Genomic DNA, 18,849 nt, shown 5'->3' with positions numbered 1-18,849 from the left:
GCTGCAGTGGCTCATGCCTATAATCCCAGAGCTTTGGGAGGGGTGAGAGGACCCCTTGAGGCCAGGAGTTTGAGACCAGCCTGGGCAACATAGCAAGATCCTGTCTCTACAAAAAGTAAATAAATAAATTGGCCAGCATGATGGCACATGCCTGTAGTCCTAGCCACTGGGGAGGCTGAGGCAAGAGGATGCCTGGGAATTCAAGGCTGCAGAGAGCTATGATCACACCACTGCACTCCAGTATGGGTGACAGAGCAAGATCTTGTCTCTAAAATAATAATCTTAACAATAATAAATATAAATAAAACCACAAGAGTAGATGCAGGCACTGAGGATATAAATGTGAAAAGAAAATAGAAGAGACCCAGGAGCCCCCAGAGCCTCTGATATTAAAAGGCTGGAGAGAAGAGCCGGAGAAAGAAGCAGTAGTTATGTAGAAGGAAAATCGGAAAATGTAGCATTCCGGAAGCCTAGAGAAATAGGGGTTTGAAGGAGGAGGAAGTGATTAGTTGTATCAAAGATCGAGTAAGCAGAGGTCTGAGAATTGAGTGAATAAGATTTAATAAGAGGAAGGTCATTAATGATGGTGACAAGAGCAGTGTCAGGAAATGGTGTCAGCAAAAGCTTACTGGAGCATGTTCAAGAGAGAAAGGACAGAGAGGGATTGGAGTTAGTTGTGTAGACAATTCGGTTTGCTGTAAAAAGGTACAGTAAGATGGGTGTGAGCTGGAGGGAAAGTTAGGATCATGAGAGGTTTTTTTTTTTTGAGACAGAGTCTCTCTGTCGCCCAGGCTGGAGTGCAATGGTGTGATCTCGGCTCACTGCAACCTCTGCCTCCTGGGTTCAAGCGATTCTCCTGCCTCAGCCTCACAAGTAGCTGGGGCTTCAGGTGCCTGCCATCACACCCAGCTAATCTTTGTATTTTTAATAGACACGGGGTTTCACCATGTTGGCCAGGCTGGTCTCGAACTCCTGACTTCAGGTGATCTGCCCTCCTTGGCCTCCCAAAATACTGGGATTACAGGCCTAAGTCACTGCGCCTGGCCCATGAGAGTATTTTTTTTTTAAGGATATGGTAAATAACAGTAGATTATTTCTGTGGATTTCTGAGATGGATCCAGTAGAGAGGGAAAAGAGAGGCAAAAGAAGAGAAACACTTGAGGAACTGAATCCTTGTGTTGAGAGAGGAGGAGATCCATTCCCCAAGCAGAGAGGCTAGCCCTGGCTAGGAGGGGCCTGAGCACCACTGCACTCCCCTGGGGAGCCCTTCCTAAGGCACCTGCCCGGCTTCCCATCTCACTTTCCTCCGCTCCAGTGTCTGCTCTTTGTAAAAGTCTCTTCTGACCACCCTTCTAGAATGATGTTCTCCATCACTCTCTTTTGCTTTACTTTTTTTTCCCCTTTACTTTCATTTGTAGCACTTCTCATTATGATATAGCAAATTTGTTTTCTGTTTTCCTTACTACCACAAAAGTTTCATTAGGGAAGAGACTTAGTCTTACTTGCCACTGTATCCCCAGCTCTTAGAATAGTTCCTGGAGCGCAGTAGCTGCCCCCCCCCCACATATTTGAGAAAGAAGGAATAAGTGAGTCTTTTCTCCATGCCCATTGCAACATGCTCAGTTCTCATTCTACCCTTATTTTTATTCCATTCATCTATAACTCACATCTCTTCCCATTCTCCTTCCCCATCCATCCAAGCAAACATTCAGGCCTATCTCCTCTGTCACCCCCATCATGCCCATACCATCGTCCCCCACACCACCTTCACCCCATGTGTACCCATCTTCATCTCGTTTATGTTTTATCTCCTCCTCCCCTCCCCTAATTCCCCTTCTGACTCCTGTCTCCTCTCTGATCTCTGTCCCCACCATCATCCCCTCTCTTCATCCCCATTGCCTTTTGATGCCACCATTGTGGCTAGCCTCGTTCTGTTGCCATTGCCAATGCCGTGTCTGTTCCATCTCTCTCCCCTTCCATTCCTTTGTCATCGACAAGAGGTCTCCATCTCTGCCACCATCCCTTCCCCATTCCCCTCTGCCCACCCAGGGGAAGACAGACAGCTTGCACTGTGTGTCTAGAAGCTGCCAGGGACATAGTTAATATAAGCAACTGCGGGAAGAAAGACAGAGGGAACTGCTTCTTCTCACTTAGTGACTTCAGTAAATATTAACAACCATATTTCACGAACCAGCACTATTTCCTGCAACAGACATAATAAATGACTTTCTGAAATTTTCTAAAGTATGCTTTTACAAATATTGGCATTATCACAAGCCTTGGGAGTAGGGTTCCAAGCCTGAGAGATTAAAATAGTCTTTGTGCTAAAAAACAATCTGACTTCTCAGAAGGCCCTTTTCTTCTTTATTTATAATGTCAGGAAACCTGGAACAGTGTCTATAAGTTATGAAAAACAGAGCAATTCAAATGGAATCTCACTGGGACCCCAGTCACTGCTCCAGACTGACCAGTCAGTGGACAAGGCTTCTCGCATTGCTCACCAGGTTATAACTATTCTGTATTCTTTTTACCTTCAAAAGGAATTATCAAGGTGGAGTGTGGTGGCTCATGCCTGTAATCCCAGTGCTTTGAGAGGCTGAGGCAGGCAGATGACTTGAGGTCAGGAGTTCAAGACCAGCCTGGCTAACATGGTGAAACCCTGTCTCTACTAAAAATACAAAAAATTAGCCCGGTGTTGTGGTTTGTACCTGTAGTCCCAGCTACTCAGGAGGCTAAGGCGGGAGAATCACTTGAACCTGGGAGGGAGAGGTTGCAGTGAGCCGAGATCATACTATTGCACTCCAGCCTGGGTGACAGAGTGAGACTGTCCCCCCAACCCCCCAAAAAAGAGGAGTTATCAGCCCTGCACCTGAATAAAGTATTTTCAGATTCTTGGGAGTTTTGTCCTGTCTCTTTATGTGTTTGTTTAAACTGACACATAACAATTGTACGAATTTGTGGGGCACAATGGGATGTTTTGATACATGCACTTATTGTATAATGATCAAATTAGGGTAATTAGCATATCCATCACTTCATACATCTATCATTTCTTGGGTGAGAACATTAAGCATTTTGTCCTTTCTCTGTAAGTTTTTTTCCCTCTATACCAATTTTGTACACACATAGTATACACACACACACACACACACACACATTCTTGTTCAGCCTTGCCCAGAATGGTCACAAATTGGCATAGAGGGGTAAAGAACTTTAGAGAGAGGACAAAATGCACACACACGAATACACACACACACACATATACACATTGGTTATTGTCACCTACACACAAAACTATTATTCCCAATATAATTATGATTCCTCATGTAACTTTGTTTCTAGTTATCTTAGTAAGCTACCAACACAAGAGCACAGGTCTCAGTTCTCAATCTGGTGTTTGGTACTTTGTCTTTGGCATTTTCTGGAGTGTATAGTAGTGTTCTTTACTAAGGAGGGCACACAGTTTTTTCACGGCTAGAATAAAATCACAATACATGTGATTTTGTAAAAATCACAGTTGAATTTGCTACCTTTCCTGTTGTATGTAAATTTGACTTATAAGAAAAAATACTTATCTGAACCAGGGTCTAATAAGTGTTCCTAACACAGGGATAAATTGTCATTTAGGCCAGTCAAGTAGAGTCCTTGAACTCCGTCATTTTCTCTTCTAGACAATGTTTGGATTTACCCTGCCAATTTAGCAATCTTCTGAGGATCCTATTCTGTTCAAGGCCCATATTAACCAAGCTCCTTCAGATTGACATCTTTTCTCCTATTTTCTGTAAATTATGAAACATTTTTTCCCTCTGGTTCATGTGTTTGGTGAGAACAAACAACAGTTTATTTGCTCATTCTCCCTTTGATGGGCACCGGAATTACCTCTAGTTTTTGTCAAAACACGCTGGTATGAACATTTGTGTTTATGTGATCTGGTTCTGTAAATTTCTACACAAATTTCTAAAAGTCATGAACCTCGAAGTAGAGCTGCTGGGTTGTAGGGTATTACCTTTTCAACTTTACCAGGTACTGCCAAACCTTTCCCCAAAGTGGTTGCACCAGTTCAGTATGCCATCAGCAGTGTATGAGAATCTTATGATGACACAAACCTCGTGTGCCCTCTCAGATTCCTCTAACTGCCTTCTTTTCTCTTTCTAAGCACCCAAACTGCACCTGGTCACCTGTCTACATTCAGATTTGGTTGAAACCCACAGCATGGAGGCGACCAGAAGCCCCTGGGAGATGTCTGGATGCGCAGGGGAATAGCTCCATGTGATGCAAACCTTAACTAATGGGAACAGGAGAAGGGAGGAAGCCAGGAAGATAAATTTCCCCTCCCTTCTCATTGCTCCTTGCAACCCTTCCCACTTGAAGCATGACCACATTTAATGAACAACCTGCTGAGTCTCTTGGAAGCTTGCTGCAAAGCGGCAATCAGCACAATAACATTGTATTGTATCTTCCTCCGCTTCACTTCTCTTCCTCCCTCACCCTCACTGCCCTGAGCTGGCACATCCCAAAGAAAGCATTACCACATTAATCCTTGTCTCAGACTCTGCTTTCAAGAGGATCCAGGTGAAGGAAATTCCTGTTACTCCACCTCTTCATCAACTCTTGAAATGTCAGACTTTAAAAGTTGTGTCATTTTGTTGAGTGTATCTCATTGTGGTTTTAATTTGCATTTTCCTGATTATGAATGGGGTCGGCTAACTTTTCCTATGTTTATTGGATTTCTTCATTTGTGAAGTGTTTGTTTAAGTTTTTTACTAATTTTTCTATTGGGTTGTCTCTCTCTTTTTTTTTCTTTCTTTTTATCTTTTTTTTTTTTTTTTTTGAGATGGAGTCTCACTCTGTTGCCCAGGTTGGAGTGCAGTGGCGTGATCTTGGCTCGCTGCAACCTCCGCCTCCCGGGTTCACGCCATTCTCTCCTGCCTCAGCCTCCCGAGTAGCTGGGACTACAGGCGCCTGCCACCTCGCCCGGCTAGTTTTTTTTTTTTTTAAGTAGAGATGGAGTTTCACTGTGTTAGCCAGGATGGTCTCGATCTCCTGACCTTGTGATCCGCCCGTCTCGGCCTCCCAAAGTGCTGGGATTGAGCCACCGCACCCGGCCTCTTTCTTTTAAAGACAGAATCTTGCTCTGTTGCCCTGGCTAGAGTGCAGTGACGTAATCATAGCTCACTGAAGCCTTGAATTCCTGGGCTCAAGCAATTATCACATCTCAGCTTCCCAAGTAGCTGGAACTACAAGTGTGCAGCACCACCACCACCATGCCTGGCCTTTTTTTCCCCCCCATAGAGACAGGTCTCATTATGTTGCTCAGGCTGGTCTTGAACTCCTGGCATCAAGTGATCCTCCTACCTCAGTCTCCCAAAGTACTGGGATTACAGGTGTGAGCCACTGCACCCAGCCTTTTTCTTTCTTTTTTTTTTTTTTTTAGAAAAGAAAAAGTGGCTCAATCCTGTAATCCCAGCACTTTGGAAGGCCAAGGTGGGCAGATCAGTTGAGGTCAGGAGTTCAAGACCAGCCTGGCCAACATGGTGAAACCCTGTCTCCACTAAAAATACAAAAATTAGCCAGGTTTGGTGGTGTGTGCCTGTAATTCCACCTACTTGGGAGGCTGAAGCAGGAGAATTGCTTGAACCTGGGAGGCAGAGGTTGCAGTGAGCCAATATTGTGCCATTGCACTCCAGCCTAGGTGACAGAGCAAGACTCCATCTCAAAAAAATAAAGGAAAAAGAAAAAAGAAAAAAATTGATTTGTAAGATGTTCCAGTTAACTACTGCTATATAACAAATTACTCCAAAACTCGGCGGCATAAACCAATTATTTTACTGAGCTTGTGAATCCCATGGTTCATGAATTTAGACAGGAACACAGTAGGTATGGCTTGTGTCTGCTCTGTGATGTCTGGGGATTCAGCTGGTAAGACTCAAAGTCTGGAAGTGACTCAGTGGCTGAGGGTTAAAATTATCTGGAGGTATTTCACTAACGTGTCTGGTGGTTGATGCTGACTATTGTTTGGGGCCTCAGCTGGGGCAACTGGCTAGAAAACCTTCATGGAGTTTCTCTGTGTGATCTGTGCTTCCTCAAGCACAGGCCTCGACACAGTCAGAATTCTTACATGTCAGCTCAGGGCTTCAAAGGCGAGTGTCCCAGGTAAACCAGGGAGCAGCTGTATGGCCTTGAACGTTACTTCTGTTGCATTCTGTTGGTTATAAGTGAATCTCTAAAGGTGAGCAGATATAGGTCTTTCGTCTCAGCAGAGGGAATGTCAAGGTCATATTGTACAGAAGTGCGTGGAATTGGAGTTATTGTTGTAGCTGTCTTTGGAAAATACATCTGCCACATCCTGCTCTTTATGTTTTCTGGATACTAGTCCTTTATTGATTATATATGCTCCAAATATCTTCTCCCGCTCTGAGGATTAGTTTTTTGCTGCCTTAATGATGACTTTTGTTGAACAGAAGTTTACTTTACTTGGCAAAATGATCAATCAGTTCCTTTATGGTTGGTGCTGTAGATATCTTAATAACACTGAAACCATGAAGCAAGCTATTCTTTTATAATGTCTTCTGAAAGCTTTATGATTTTGCCTTTCACATTTAGGTAGTTACACAGTTACTATGCAATTTATTGCTGCTCGACTCCAAATCCAATCTTTTTTGCCCTGCTTTGTAATACTGGAGCCAGACCTTGTAAACATTTCTCCTTTGTCACCTGATGCAATGGTAGGTCTTGCCAGAAGAGATTGCTGGAGGGACATTGCCAGAGGAAGGGACTCCTCTTCCTGGTTCTGGTGCTTTTCCCTCTTTTTTTTTTTTTTTTTTTTTTGAGACAAATCCTTGCCCTGTTGCCAGGTTGGAGTGCAGTGACACGATCTTGACTCACTGCAACCTCCGCTTCCCAGGTTCAAACAATTCCCCTGCCTCAGCCTCCTGAGTAGCTGGGACTACAGGTGCGTGCCATCATGCCCAACTAATTTTTTGTATTTTAATAGAGACAGGGTTTCACCGCGTTGGCCAGGATGGTCTCAATCTCCTGACCTCATGATCTGCCCACCTCGGCCTCCCAAAGTGCTGGGATTACAGACATGAGCCACCGTGCCCGGCCACTTTTCTTTCTTGTTCCACTGGTGTGGATGCCAGCAGGCAGTTTCCCAGCTAGGCATCCCCACAACAGGTGGTTTCCTAGCAAGTTTCACCAGGGCTCCAGTGCAGTTTCCTTCTTGCCACCCTGGGCTGTGGTACCTTCTCTCCCATCCAGTGGAGCACAGTGACACCTTCTACAGGGAGGTCTGAATCTCAGCCTCAGCCTCCCAAAGTGCTGGAATTACAGGGGTGAGACACTGTGCCTGGCCCCTCCATGTCTTAATTATCACATTATACAATAAGTCTTGATAGCTGATAAAGCATGTTCTTCCTCGATTTTAATTTTCTTTAACAATATGTTGAATTTTTATCAGATTCTTTTTTCTGCCTTTAATTAGATGAACTCATATTTTCTTCTTTAATTCATGGGCAGTTCTATTCCAAGCTTACGCCTTTCCTTGGTACTCTGCCTTCACCATAGAGAGGGTGTCTGCTCCCTACATCTGCTATGGCTGTATTATTTGGAGTTCTCTGCACATTTAAGTAGTTAACCTCTTGTGACTAGTTAATCATTCTTTTCTTTTTCTTCTTCTTTTTTTTTTTGACAGTCTTTCTCTGTTGCCCGGGTTGGAGTGTGTTGGTGCAAATCACAGTTCAGCCTTGACCTCCTGAGCTCGAGCAATTCTCCCATCTCAGCCTGCCAAGTAGCTGGGACTATAGGCACATACCACCACCATGCTCAGCTACATTTTTTGTTACTTTTCATAGAGGCAGGGTCTCACTATGTTGGCCAGGCTGGTCTCAAACTCCTGGGCTCAAGCGATCTTCCCACCTCAGTCTCTCAAAGTGCTAGCATTACAGACATAAGCCACCATGCCTGGCCTAGTAATTCTTTATATTAAAATTTCCCTGTTCAAGTTACTGGTATGGTTTCTTTTTCCTGACTGGAACCTCACTGACAAATCGGTCAGATTTAATCCTCCTGGAAAATATTTCGTATATGGTATGATATCAGAGTTCAACTTCATTTTTTCCATCCAGATAGCCAATTGTCTGAGCGCCATGTTTTGGAAAGAACATCTTTCCCCTATTGTTCTTTGGTGATGGCTCTGTCATATATCGGGAATCCACATACGCTTGTGTCCATTTCTAGCCTGTCTGTTTTACCCATTTTTCTATTTGTGCCTGCACTAATCCCTCCATGTCTTTTTTTTTTTTTTTTTTTTGAGACAGAGTCTCACTGTGTCACCCAGGCTGGAGTGCAGTGTCATGATCTCGGCTCACTGCAACCTCTGCCTCCTAGGTTCAAGCAACTCTCCTGCCTCAGCCTCCTAAGTAGCTGGGATTACAGGTGCATGCCACCATGCCCAGCTAATTTTTGTATTTTTAGTAGAGATGGGATTTCACTTTGTTGGCCAGGCTGGTATCAAACTCCTGACCTTGTGATCCACCCGACTTAGCCTCCCAAAGTGCTAGTATTACAGGCATGAGCCACGGTGCCTGGCCCCTCTGTGTCTTACTTATCATATTTTACAATAAGTCTTGGTAGCTGATAAAGCATGTCCTTCCACCATTTTAATTTTCTTTAAAAGTGTGTTGAATTTTTATCAAATCCTTTTTATCTGCCTTTAATTAGATGAACTCATATTTTCTTCTTTAATTCATGGTGAATTTATATATATATATATATATATATATATATATATTTTTTTTTTTTTTTTGAGACAGAATCTTGTTCTGTTGCCCAGGTTGGAGTGCAATGGTGTGATCTCGGCTCACTGCAACCTCTGCCTCCTAGGCTCAAACAATCCTTCTGCCTCAGCCTCCCAAGTAGCTGGGACTATAGGCCTGCGCTGCCATGTGTGGTTAATTTTTGAATTTTTTGCAGAGATGGAGTTTTACCATGTTGCTCCACTTGCTCTCGAACGCCTAGACTGAAGTGATCCACCCACCTTGGTCTGCCACAGTGTTGGGATTACGGGCAGGAACCACCGCACCCCACCTCAAATTCACATGATTTAATCGTATTAATGGACAAATAATACGAAAGAAAATCTACTGCATGAGGAAGTATACCACCATAAGATAGAGTAACAAAACAGATTTAATCTGTGTTGTTATTGTTGGTTCTGTGACACTACCTCATGTTAAACTAAATCTGTTTAGTTTAAAGCACTAGGTTTAAATGAAGCCTAGCTCGAAACTCAAAGCTCTAGGTTTCTAGTATTGGCATTTTCCCCATGGTAGTTTTTTTGTTTTGTTTTGTTTTGAGACAGAGTCTCACTGTCACACAGGCTGGAGTCCAGTGGCACAATATTGGCTCACTGCAACCTCCACCTCCCGGGTTCAAGCAATTCTCCTGCCTCAGCCTCCCGAGCAGCTGGGACAACAGGCACCCACCACCTCACCTGTCTAATATTTGTGTTTTTTTTTTTTTTTCCATAGAGATGGGGTTTTGCCACATTGGTCAGGCTGGTCTCAAACTCCTGACCTCAAGTGATCCACCTGCCTCAGACTCCCAAGGTGCTGGGATTACAGGCATGAGCCCCTGCACCTGGCCTCCCCATGGTAGTCTTGTTTCCATATGGGAACATCACCTATTTCAGCTCTTTGTGTCTGTTTCAGGCTTCTAGAGATTTTCCTTAGTTACTTGTAGTCCTAACTAAGTGTATAAATATCTATTTGTTGAAATGTATCCACTATCAATATATTGTAAAGAAGAGCTTTTCAAAATATCTAGTGTGCCACACCGCTAGTGGCAGAAGTCTTTTTGTTGTTATACTGTCTAGAGTGTTATTATATGTGACATTACCAACTTGTTCTAAAATGTTAAATAATTTTTCTTAATGGACCTGGCAACACCATATATTGGGAAAGTTAATGTCCAGAGCCTTTCCATTTCAGTTATTTCTCCGAGATTCCATAATTTTGCTTAGGGGAGAGACTAGAAGTGGTGCATAACCAGAATAATATCCCCATAATCACATAAGCCAGACCAATTCCTTAGGAACCAAAAGTAAGCTCATGTACCACAGATGAAATAAGTCCCAGTAAATGATCACCAACAGTCTAATTGGGTAATTGAGCAACTGAATAGCGGAAGATTAAGATACAGTGATGTATTGAACTCAGGGAAATATCATAAGGATTAATACAACATTCATTATAATTACATTGGCTATTGGCCACAGGAACTAATCCATTTTGAATGAAACATTAAAACCCTTTAATGGTGGTGGCTATTTGTGGAAAGAGTGTGGAAGTATTGGAAATTACGCTGGGGACTGTGTGCATTCGGAGGGTTTTATTGGTCCTAGACCAGCAGTAGTCAGAAACAATTTGTGTGTGTGTGTGTGTCCCCAGGCTTCAAAAGTCTCCCTAGATGAGGGACATTGGTATCATGGGGGTCCCCTGAGAACAGATTCAACACTCAGAGATACGAAGTTTCTTTATGAACAGAAGGGATAGTTTAAGAAAGTGTAATATTTTTATCCCTGGATTTTTGACACACAAAAGCCATACACCAGTATTCAGACAAAGGTCCAGCAGTCATTTTGAAACTTTTCTTGATCTTTTGGATAATTCTATTCTTTCTGGAGGGGAAGATCCTTATTACCTTGATATGGCAAGTTGTCTGTATCTTAGAAATGAGACCCAAAGCCAAACTGATTCATTCAGAAGGGACAAAGTGAACAGCACTGTGATAACTGCTTGGTAAAGCTGACCTCATCGTTTGGTCCTCGTTCATAGAGCAGAGGGGGCCGGCACACTCACTGTGTCTTTAAACTTTTGTTTTTGTTTGTTTTTGAGACAGGGTCTCACTCCATTGCCCAGGCTGGAGTGCAGTGGTGCCATCATAGGCCACTACACCTTCAAACTCGTAAGCTCAAACAATCCTCTCACCTCAGCCTCCTGAGTAGCTAGGACTATGGGGCATGCCACCACACCCAGCTAATTAAATTTTTTTTTTTTTTTTTTTGTAGAGATGGGGCCTTGCTATGTTACCCAGGCTGGGCTCAAACTCCTGGGCTCAAGCAAGCCTCCTGTCTCTGCTTCCCAAAGTGCTAGGATTACAGACATCAGCCACCGCACTTAGTGACCTTTAAACTTTTGAGGTAAGAATTGAGTAGAGGCTTTTTTTTTTTTTTTTTGGTCAAATGAGAGAAAATTGCTAACTGCTTAAGTTTTTTCCTTGCAGAATAGAGGTTGGTAACAGAATTATTCTCTTTAAAGTTGGAACCTCTTACCTTGCTCACAAACTAGCCCGCTCCCAGCCTCCTGCTCAGTTGGCATCCAGGGAGCAAATAATAGGCCAACAGAAAATATCCACCAAGTTGTTCTTAAGGCTAAAAGTTCGTGAAATAGGCACAAGAGCTGGGTGCGGTGGCTCACGCCTGTAATCCCAGCACTTTGAGGGGCTGAGGGGGGTGGATCACAAAGTCAGGAGTTGAAGACCAGCCTGGCCAACATGGTGAAACCCCGTCTCCGCTAAAAATACAAAAATTAGCTGGGCATGGTGGCAGGAGCCTGTCATCCCAGCTACTTGGGAGGCTGAGGAAGGAGAATCCCTTGAAGCCAGGAGTCGGAGGTTATAGTGAGCCAAGATTGCGCTACTGCATTCCAGCTTGGGCAACACAGCGAGACTCTGTCTAACAACAACAAAAAAAGGCACAAGAAGCTGCCATGCCCCTGAGGCAGACATCTTCTCAAGTTGAGAAACGTGGTTCAGGATGCATGCGTGGTGAGGACAAGCCGGGATGGTCCTCTCTAGGAAAGTTCGAGTGACGCTTCTTTCCTCTGATTAATCGTCATGTATATTCAGCCTCCAGCTCAGTTTCACCAGGGTGATTGTTTAGACTCTTGTTTCTGTGCATGGAAAGTTTGAACACACTTCAGTAATGCTTTGTGAAAATCTAGCAAAATCCCATTTTATACCTAAATGTTTTCCAAGTGGATGGTCACTGGAACTGTAGAAGGAAGTTGCATGTGCCTGTACATAATTCTTGAGAATTATGGGCAAGACATCTGGCCGTTTTGGTCGATACATTTTAACCAATTTCTTTTTCGAAATCCCATTTTGGCTTTCTACTATTCCCCCAGCTAGTTGTAGGTGGTATGAGCAGCGATGGGATTAGTGTGTCAGTAAGACATTACACATTTCCCTATCATTTGACCTGAAAACTAAGGGTTATGATCACTGTTGAAGGTTAAAGTTGCCTAATCCTGAAAGCGAAGCTCTTAAAAAGTTTTTGCCAGGTACAGTTACTTACATCTATAATCCCAGCACTTTGGGAAGCCAAGGTGGGAGGATTGCTTGAGCTCAGGAGTTTGAGGCCAGCCTGGCCAACATAGTGAGATCTCGTCTCTAGAAAATTTTTATTTATTTATTTATTTATTTTATTTTATTTTATTTTATTGAGATGAAGTCTCGCTCTGTCGCCCAGGCTGGAGTGCGGTGGCGCGATCTCTGCTCACTGCAAGCTCCGCCTCCGGGTTCACGCCATTCTCCTGCCTCAGCCTCCCGAGTAGCTGGGACTACAGGTGCCCGCCACCACGCGCGGCTAATTTTTTTTTTGTATTTTTAGTAGAGACAGGGTTTCACCCTGTTAGCCAGGATGGTCTTGATCTCTTGACCTCGTGATCCGCCTGCCTCGGCCTCCCAAAGTGCTAGGATTACAGGTGTGAGTCACCACGCCCAGCCGCAAAAATTTTTTAAAGTTAGCTAGATATGGTAGCTTGTGCCTGTGGTCTTAGTTACTTATGAGGCTGAGGTGGGAGGATGACTTAGGCCTAGGAGGTCAAGATTGCAGCTTGCTTTGATTGCACCACTGCACTCCAGCCTGGGCAACAGAGCAAGATCTGGTCTCAAAAAAAAAAAAAAGTTTTTGACTTGTGGTGACTGTGTAAGCCTTTGCTCATTGCTGAGTTTCTCAGGAGTTCAAGACCATCCTGGGCAACATAGTGAGACCCTGTCTCTACAAAAAAATAAAAATTAAAAAAAATGAATTGCCAAGCCATAATCTGGATAGAAACAACCTAAATATTTACAAATATCCTTTGTGGTAAAAGACGAGGTACTTGTATTTACGGGCAAGTGAGCATTACTGTTCATTCATTCAGTGAATGTTTATTGAGTGCCTGCTATATATATATACACACACACACACACACACACACACACACACATACACACACACACACATATATATACACACACACACACATATATATATACACACACACACACACACACACACATATATATATATACAAGGCGCTGTTGTGGTTGCTGGGGATAAAGTGACTAAAGCAGGCAAAAACGCTGTCCCTCATGGAGCTCATGTTCTAAAGAGGAAGACAGAAAACAAACAAGGTACAGAAGTAAATTATATATTATGTTAGGTCATACCCACAGAGAAAAATAAAGGAAGGAAAGCAGATAGGCAGTATGTACATGGTAGAGGGAAAAGGATTGCAATTTTCAGCTGGGTAGTCAGGACAAAGCTTCACTGAGAAGCGGACCTTTGAAGAAAGCTGGAAGGAAGTAACGGTGAGCCATGTGGCTCTCTGAGGGAAGAGCATTCCAAGGCCATGAGTAATAAATTTTGCCTAAATTCCATTAAGAAAGAAAAGCTGAACACGGTGGTTCATGCCTATAATCCTAGCACTTTGGGTGACCAAGGTGGGAGGATCATTTGGGCCCAGGAGTTCGAGACAAGCCTGGGCAACATAGCAAAACCCCATCTCTACAAAAAATAAAAATAAAAAATAGAAAGTTAGCTGGGCATGGTAGTGTGTGCTTGTAGTCCCAGCTCTTCAGGAGGCTGAAGTGGGAGGATCACTTGAGCCCACGAGTTCGAGGCTGCAATGAGCTATGATCATGCCATTGTGCTTCAGTCTGGGTGATAGAATTGAGACTCTGTCTCAAAAAAAAAAAAAAAAAAAAAAAGGAGAGAGAGAGAGAGAGCAATGGCCTGGTACATTCCTGTTATTACTGGAGGTCTGGGAGATGTGGAGGAACCAGTAAAGCTTTTCACTGAGGTAGACTGAGGTAGACAATAAGCAGGAGATGATGCTGTTCTGGAAACCAAGTCAAGAAAAGGTGTCCAAGGAGGAGAGAGTGACCAACTCTGTCAAATGCTACTGGTCTTCCAGTAAGACGGGAAGCAAGAGTAGACTAGCCCTGGAGGAGCACGGGGTGAAAACCTTATGAGGGGGCACTGGAGAGACCAGATGGAGGGAAAGTGGAGAGACACTGAGTATAGACACTTGTGTTGAGGGATTGTGCTTTAAAAGAGAACAGAGACAGCAGGGCGTGGTGACTCACACCTGTAATCCCAGCACTTTGGGAGGCTGAGGTGGGCAGATCACTTGAGGTCGGGAGTTTGAGACCAGCCTAAACAACATGGAGAAACCCCATCTCTACTAAAAATAGACAATTAGCCAGGCGTGGTGGCGCATGCTTGTAATCCCAGCTACTTGGGAGGCTGAGGCAGGAGAATTGCTTGAATTTGGGAAGCAGAGGTTGCGGTGAGCCGATATCGCACCATTGCACTCCAGCTTGGGCAACAAGAGCGAAACTTCATCTCAAAAATAAATAAATAAATAAATAAATAATAAAAGCAGAGAAACAGTACAATAACTGGAAGAGGAAATAAGAAAAAACTTAGCCTTTGCCTTTTTGTTTCCTGGGTTTTGGGAGAGTTCGGAAGCTTGTACAGCATCTTTGCATCCTGATGGTGATTATCCACTGGAGAGTGAATAGCAATGGTACAGGAGAGTTAGGGAAATTGCAGGAGCAAAGAGAGGGTACAGCCAGCCTGGAGAGAAGGCAGAGTATGTGTAACGATGCTGTTGGCTTGGTGGAGTTGATGGCTTGGGAGTTCTCTCCTGGTGGCCTCTATTAGTGAAATAGGAAACAAGGTCATCAGCAGAGAGTTAGGATGGAACATGTATAAAGAGGGAGGAAAAGCTGTGAAATAATTAACTCAGAGAGGAGGAGAGTTAATGGACTAGAAAAATGTAGAATAATTGCCAGGAAGTTAAGTGCCCACTTGAGGTAAGTGGTCATGAATTTAAAGTAGTCCAGTCAACACAGTTGCTTTTCTTCAGCCATATTCGGCAGCATCGATGTAGATGTAGAAGAATTGGATTTCACAAGGGTTTGAGTTTTGCCAAGCAAGTAATACAAATTCAGGGTTGATAATACAGTTAAGGGTAATTGCAATGGCTGATTATGACTGAGCATGGAATTTAAACTGGGTGAGGAGGCATATTGGTCGGTTCAGGCTGCCGTAACAAGATACCACAGAATGGGTGACTTCAACGACAGACATTTATTTTGTCATCATTTTTTTGTTTGTTTGTTTATTTTGAGATAAGGTCTTGCTCTGTCTCCCAGGGTGTATTGCAGTGGTGTGATCATGGCTCACTGCAGCCTCCACCTCCCTGGGCTCAGGTGATCCTCTCACCACAGCCTCCCAAGTAGCTAGGACTACATGTGTGCACCACCACACCCAGCTAATTAAAACAAAAAAAAAATTTTTTTTTAAAGACAGGGTCTCCCTATGTTGCCCAGGCTGGTCTCAAACTCTTGACCTCAAATGATCCTCCCACATCAGCCTCCCAAAGTGCTGGGATTATAGGTGCGAGCCACCACACCTGACTATTTTCTCCTAATTTTAGAAGCTGGACATCCAGGATGGAGGTACAAGCACCGTAAGGTAGGTTGCTAGTGAGGCCCTTCTTCCTGGCTTGTAACCATCTGCCTTCTGGCTGTCCTCACATGACCTTTCCTCTGTGACTGTGCAGAGACCTCTGGTGCCTCTTCATATATATATATGTGTGTGTGTGTGTGTGTATGTGTGTGTGTGTGTGTATATATATGTATATATGTGTGTGTCTATATATGTGTGTGTGTGTATATATATGTGTGTGTGTGTGTGTGTGTGTACATATATATATATAGAGAGAGAGAGAGAAATGTGTGTTTAATGGCAAACCTTGGCACATTCCAACACCAGGAATGGCATGAGGTCACAGAACCAGGTATGGGTAGGTGATCTCCATGGAGCTTCACATGATGAAGAGGATGAGGAAGGCCACCATCAGACAGAAGAGTCCCATGGACTCAGACAGGACAAAACTGACAATGGCACAGGAGAAGAGCTGCTGCTTGAGAGATGGGTTCCTAGCATAGCCTGATCAAGCTGCCAAGCACTCTTATTTTTATTTATTTATTTATTTATTTTTGAGGCAGGGTCTTGCTCTGTCACCCAGGCTGAAGTGCAGTGACACAATCACAGCTCACAGCAGCCTTGACCTCCCAGGCTCTAGCGATCTTCCCACCTCAGCCCCCCAAGTATCTGGGACTACAGACGCCAGCCACCATGCCTGGCTAATTTTTGTACTTTTTTAGTAGAGATGGGGTTTTGCCATGTTGGCCAGGCTAGTCTTGAACTCCTGACCTCAGGTGATCTGCCCACCTCGGCCTCCCAAAATGTTGGGATTACAGGTGTGAGCCACTGCGCCCAGCGTGCTTAGGCTATTTAGATGAATTCTCTGGCCTGTTCAGGAAGGAGGCAGACCCAGGCTGGATCAGAACTGGAAAAAGAAGTGCATCTTTTCAGTCTGCACTCCCGCTGCCCTGTAGCCCTTTCTCAGTCTTGCCCAAGGTGATTTCTTCCTGTTCTTATAGAGACACTAGTCCTAGGCGATAGGGTCACTCTTACAACTTCATTTAGCCTTAATTACCTCTTTACAGGCCCTATTTCCAAATACAGTCACATTGGGGGTTAGGGTTTCAATAAATGAATTTTGGTGGGGGACACAATTTAGTCTGTAACAGGAAGGAAGGAGATAGATGAGAGCACAGTGAGAAGGTGGTAAGATGAATGCATTGTAGGTAGTGATCACTGGAGCTGGAGTGTTAGGTGTGAGCTGAAAATAGGAGGAGCTGATTGGAGAATGGGGTGTGTGAAATTGGGAGTAAAGAAGGGTTGCAATAATTTGTCGTAACAAAATCAAGGGTATGACTACGGCGATGAGTGGCTGACTTGGTGGATAAAAAGACCACAGGAGGAGCGTATGCTAAGGAACTGAGAGGCCAAAGCATTAAAAGCATCATCTCTACTGAAATCAGTGGTAATTATCACAGGAATGGTGCTGAAGAGAGTCACAGTGAGCCAGGTGTTAACTCTTCAAGGAAGGAGGGAGAATAACCTAACGTAAAATAAGGGCAATAAGGCAGGGGTACACTGTGTTGGGAGAAAAATGAGCATAACCAAACACAAGTCACAGAGGAAAATATCTGCAATGCATATAACTACCAGGAGGGTCATAGATTGGATTCTCCAGATGCAGATGCTGAGATGGAATCTGAGGTGCAAGAAGCTTAGTAGGGATCAACTCTTGTGAAAGGAAGGAGAAGGAAGCAGGATTAGGCAGAGGAAGAACTTGAACTGAGAAGCAGGCCCCACAAAGCCTCAACCAACCCAGCAGGGAGCTCTGGAGCAAACACTGTACATCAAAGTGTTCTAAGTTAGGCCAAAATAGCTGGGCCTTTCTACCAGCTACGAATTGCTGGGAAGCGTATGACCTTGGGTGAAGCAGCTCTCTGCAGATGAGGCAGATCCTGAAATAGCTGACAGTTGGAGGCTGTCTGCCTAATGCACTCCCTGCAGCTGGGCAACAAGTTCTTCCTTGAAGGGGGATCTGGGCAGTGCGTCTCTGTGTCTGCCACAAAGAGAGTTGTATTTTATTTTGCAAGCATAAAGAACCCGTACAAATCACTATGAACTTCTGAGTTGCCAAAGATAATAGTGGCTGTCTAAATCGGAATCGCTTCACATCCCAAATGACCATATAGAACAAAGGTCAGCAAATAACGTCCTGTGGGCTAGGCACCTGTTTTTGTCAACACATCAATTAGTTCATGCATTGTATGGGTGCTTCATGTTACAAAGGCAGGTTGAGTAGTGTGATAGAGATAGTATGGGATGGGCATGTGGCTCATGCCTGTAATACCAGCACTTTGGGAGGCCAAGGCACACGGATCACTTGAGTCTAGGAATTCGAGACCAGCCTGGCCAACATGGTGAAAACCCGTCCCTACTAAAAATACAAAAAGTTAGCCAGGCATTGTGGTGCAAGCCTGTAGTCCCAGCTACTCGGGGAGCTGACGCGGGAGGATCCCTTGAGCCTGGGAGATGAAGGCTACAGTGAGCTCTGACCATGACACTGCCTGGGTGATAAAGTGAGACTCTGTCTCAAAAAAAAAAAAAAAGAGAGAGAGAGACCGTATAGCTTGCAAGCCTCAATTATTTACTATATGGCCCTTTAAGAAAAAGTTTGCTGGCCAGGTGCTGCCACACCTGTAATCCCAGGCAGGAGGATCTCTTGAGGAGTTCTAGAACAGCCTGGGCAACACAGTGAGATCTTGTCTCTACAAAAAAAAAAAAAAAAAAAGAAAAGAAAAGGTTTGTTGACTACTAATTCCTGATATAGAAAAAAAAAAAGTAACAAAAACTAAATTCTCAGCATAACTAGATGACAGAGAATTCCTAAACCTTAAATTACCTATAAGTAGAAAAAGTAAACACCAAATTCCAGTGAGATGGCTTTCACGATTCTACTGCAAATCTTTGTGGAGAGCGAGGGCAGTCCTGGAAAAACTGTGGAAGAGAAGAGGGGGCAGGTAACAGCAGGCCAAAGATTGATCTGAAATCATTGTGTTAAAGGGAAAGTCCGCCCTAAGAGAAACAAC

General features: G+C 43.9%; 1 long non-coding RNA gene across 1 annotated transcript; it reads left to right on the top strand.

The window, feature by feature from the left end:
- The first annotated feature begins 2,715 nt into the window (after nt 1-2,715).
- LOC144333850 (uncharacterized) lies at nt 2,716-10,083 on the top strand. Its single transcript, XR_013402942.1, has 3 exons — nt 2,716-3,428; nt 8,346-8,508; nt 9,557-10,083. It is a non-coding gene; the product is annotated as an uncharacterized LOC144333850 (long non-coding RNA).
- The last annotated feature ends 8,766 nt before the right edge of the window (nt 10,084-18,849 follow it).

Source organism: Macaca mulatta, chromosome 1 (assembly GCF_049350105.2).
Source record: "Macaca mulatta isolate MMU2019108-1 chromosome 1, T2T-MMU8v2.0, whole genome shotgun sequence".
Classification (NCBI taxonomy): Eukaryota; Metazoa; Chordata; class Mammalia; order Primates; family Cercopithecidae; genus Macaca; species Macaca mulatta.
Note: the sequence above shows the minus strand (reverse complement) of the source record. Positions and strands in the feature narration are given on the sequence as shown.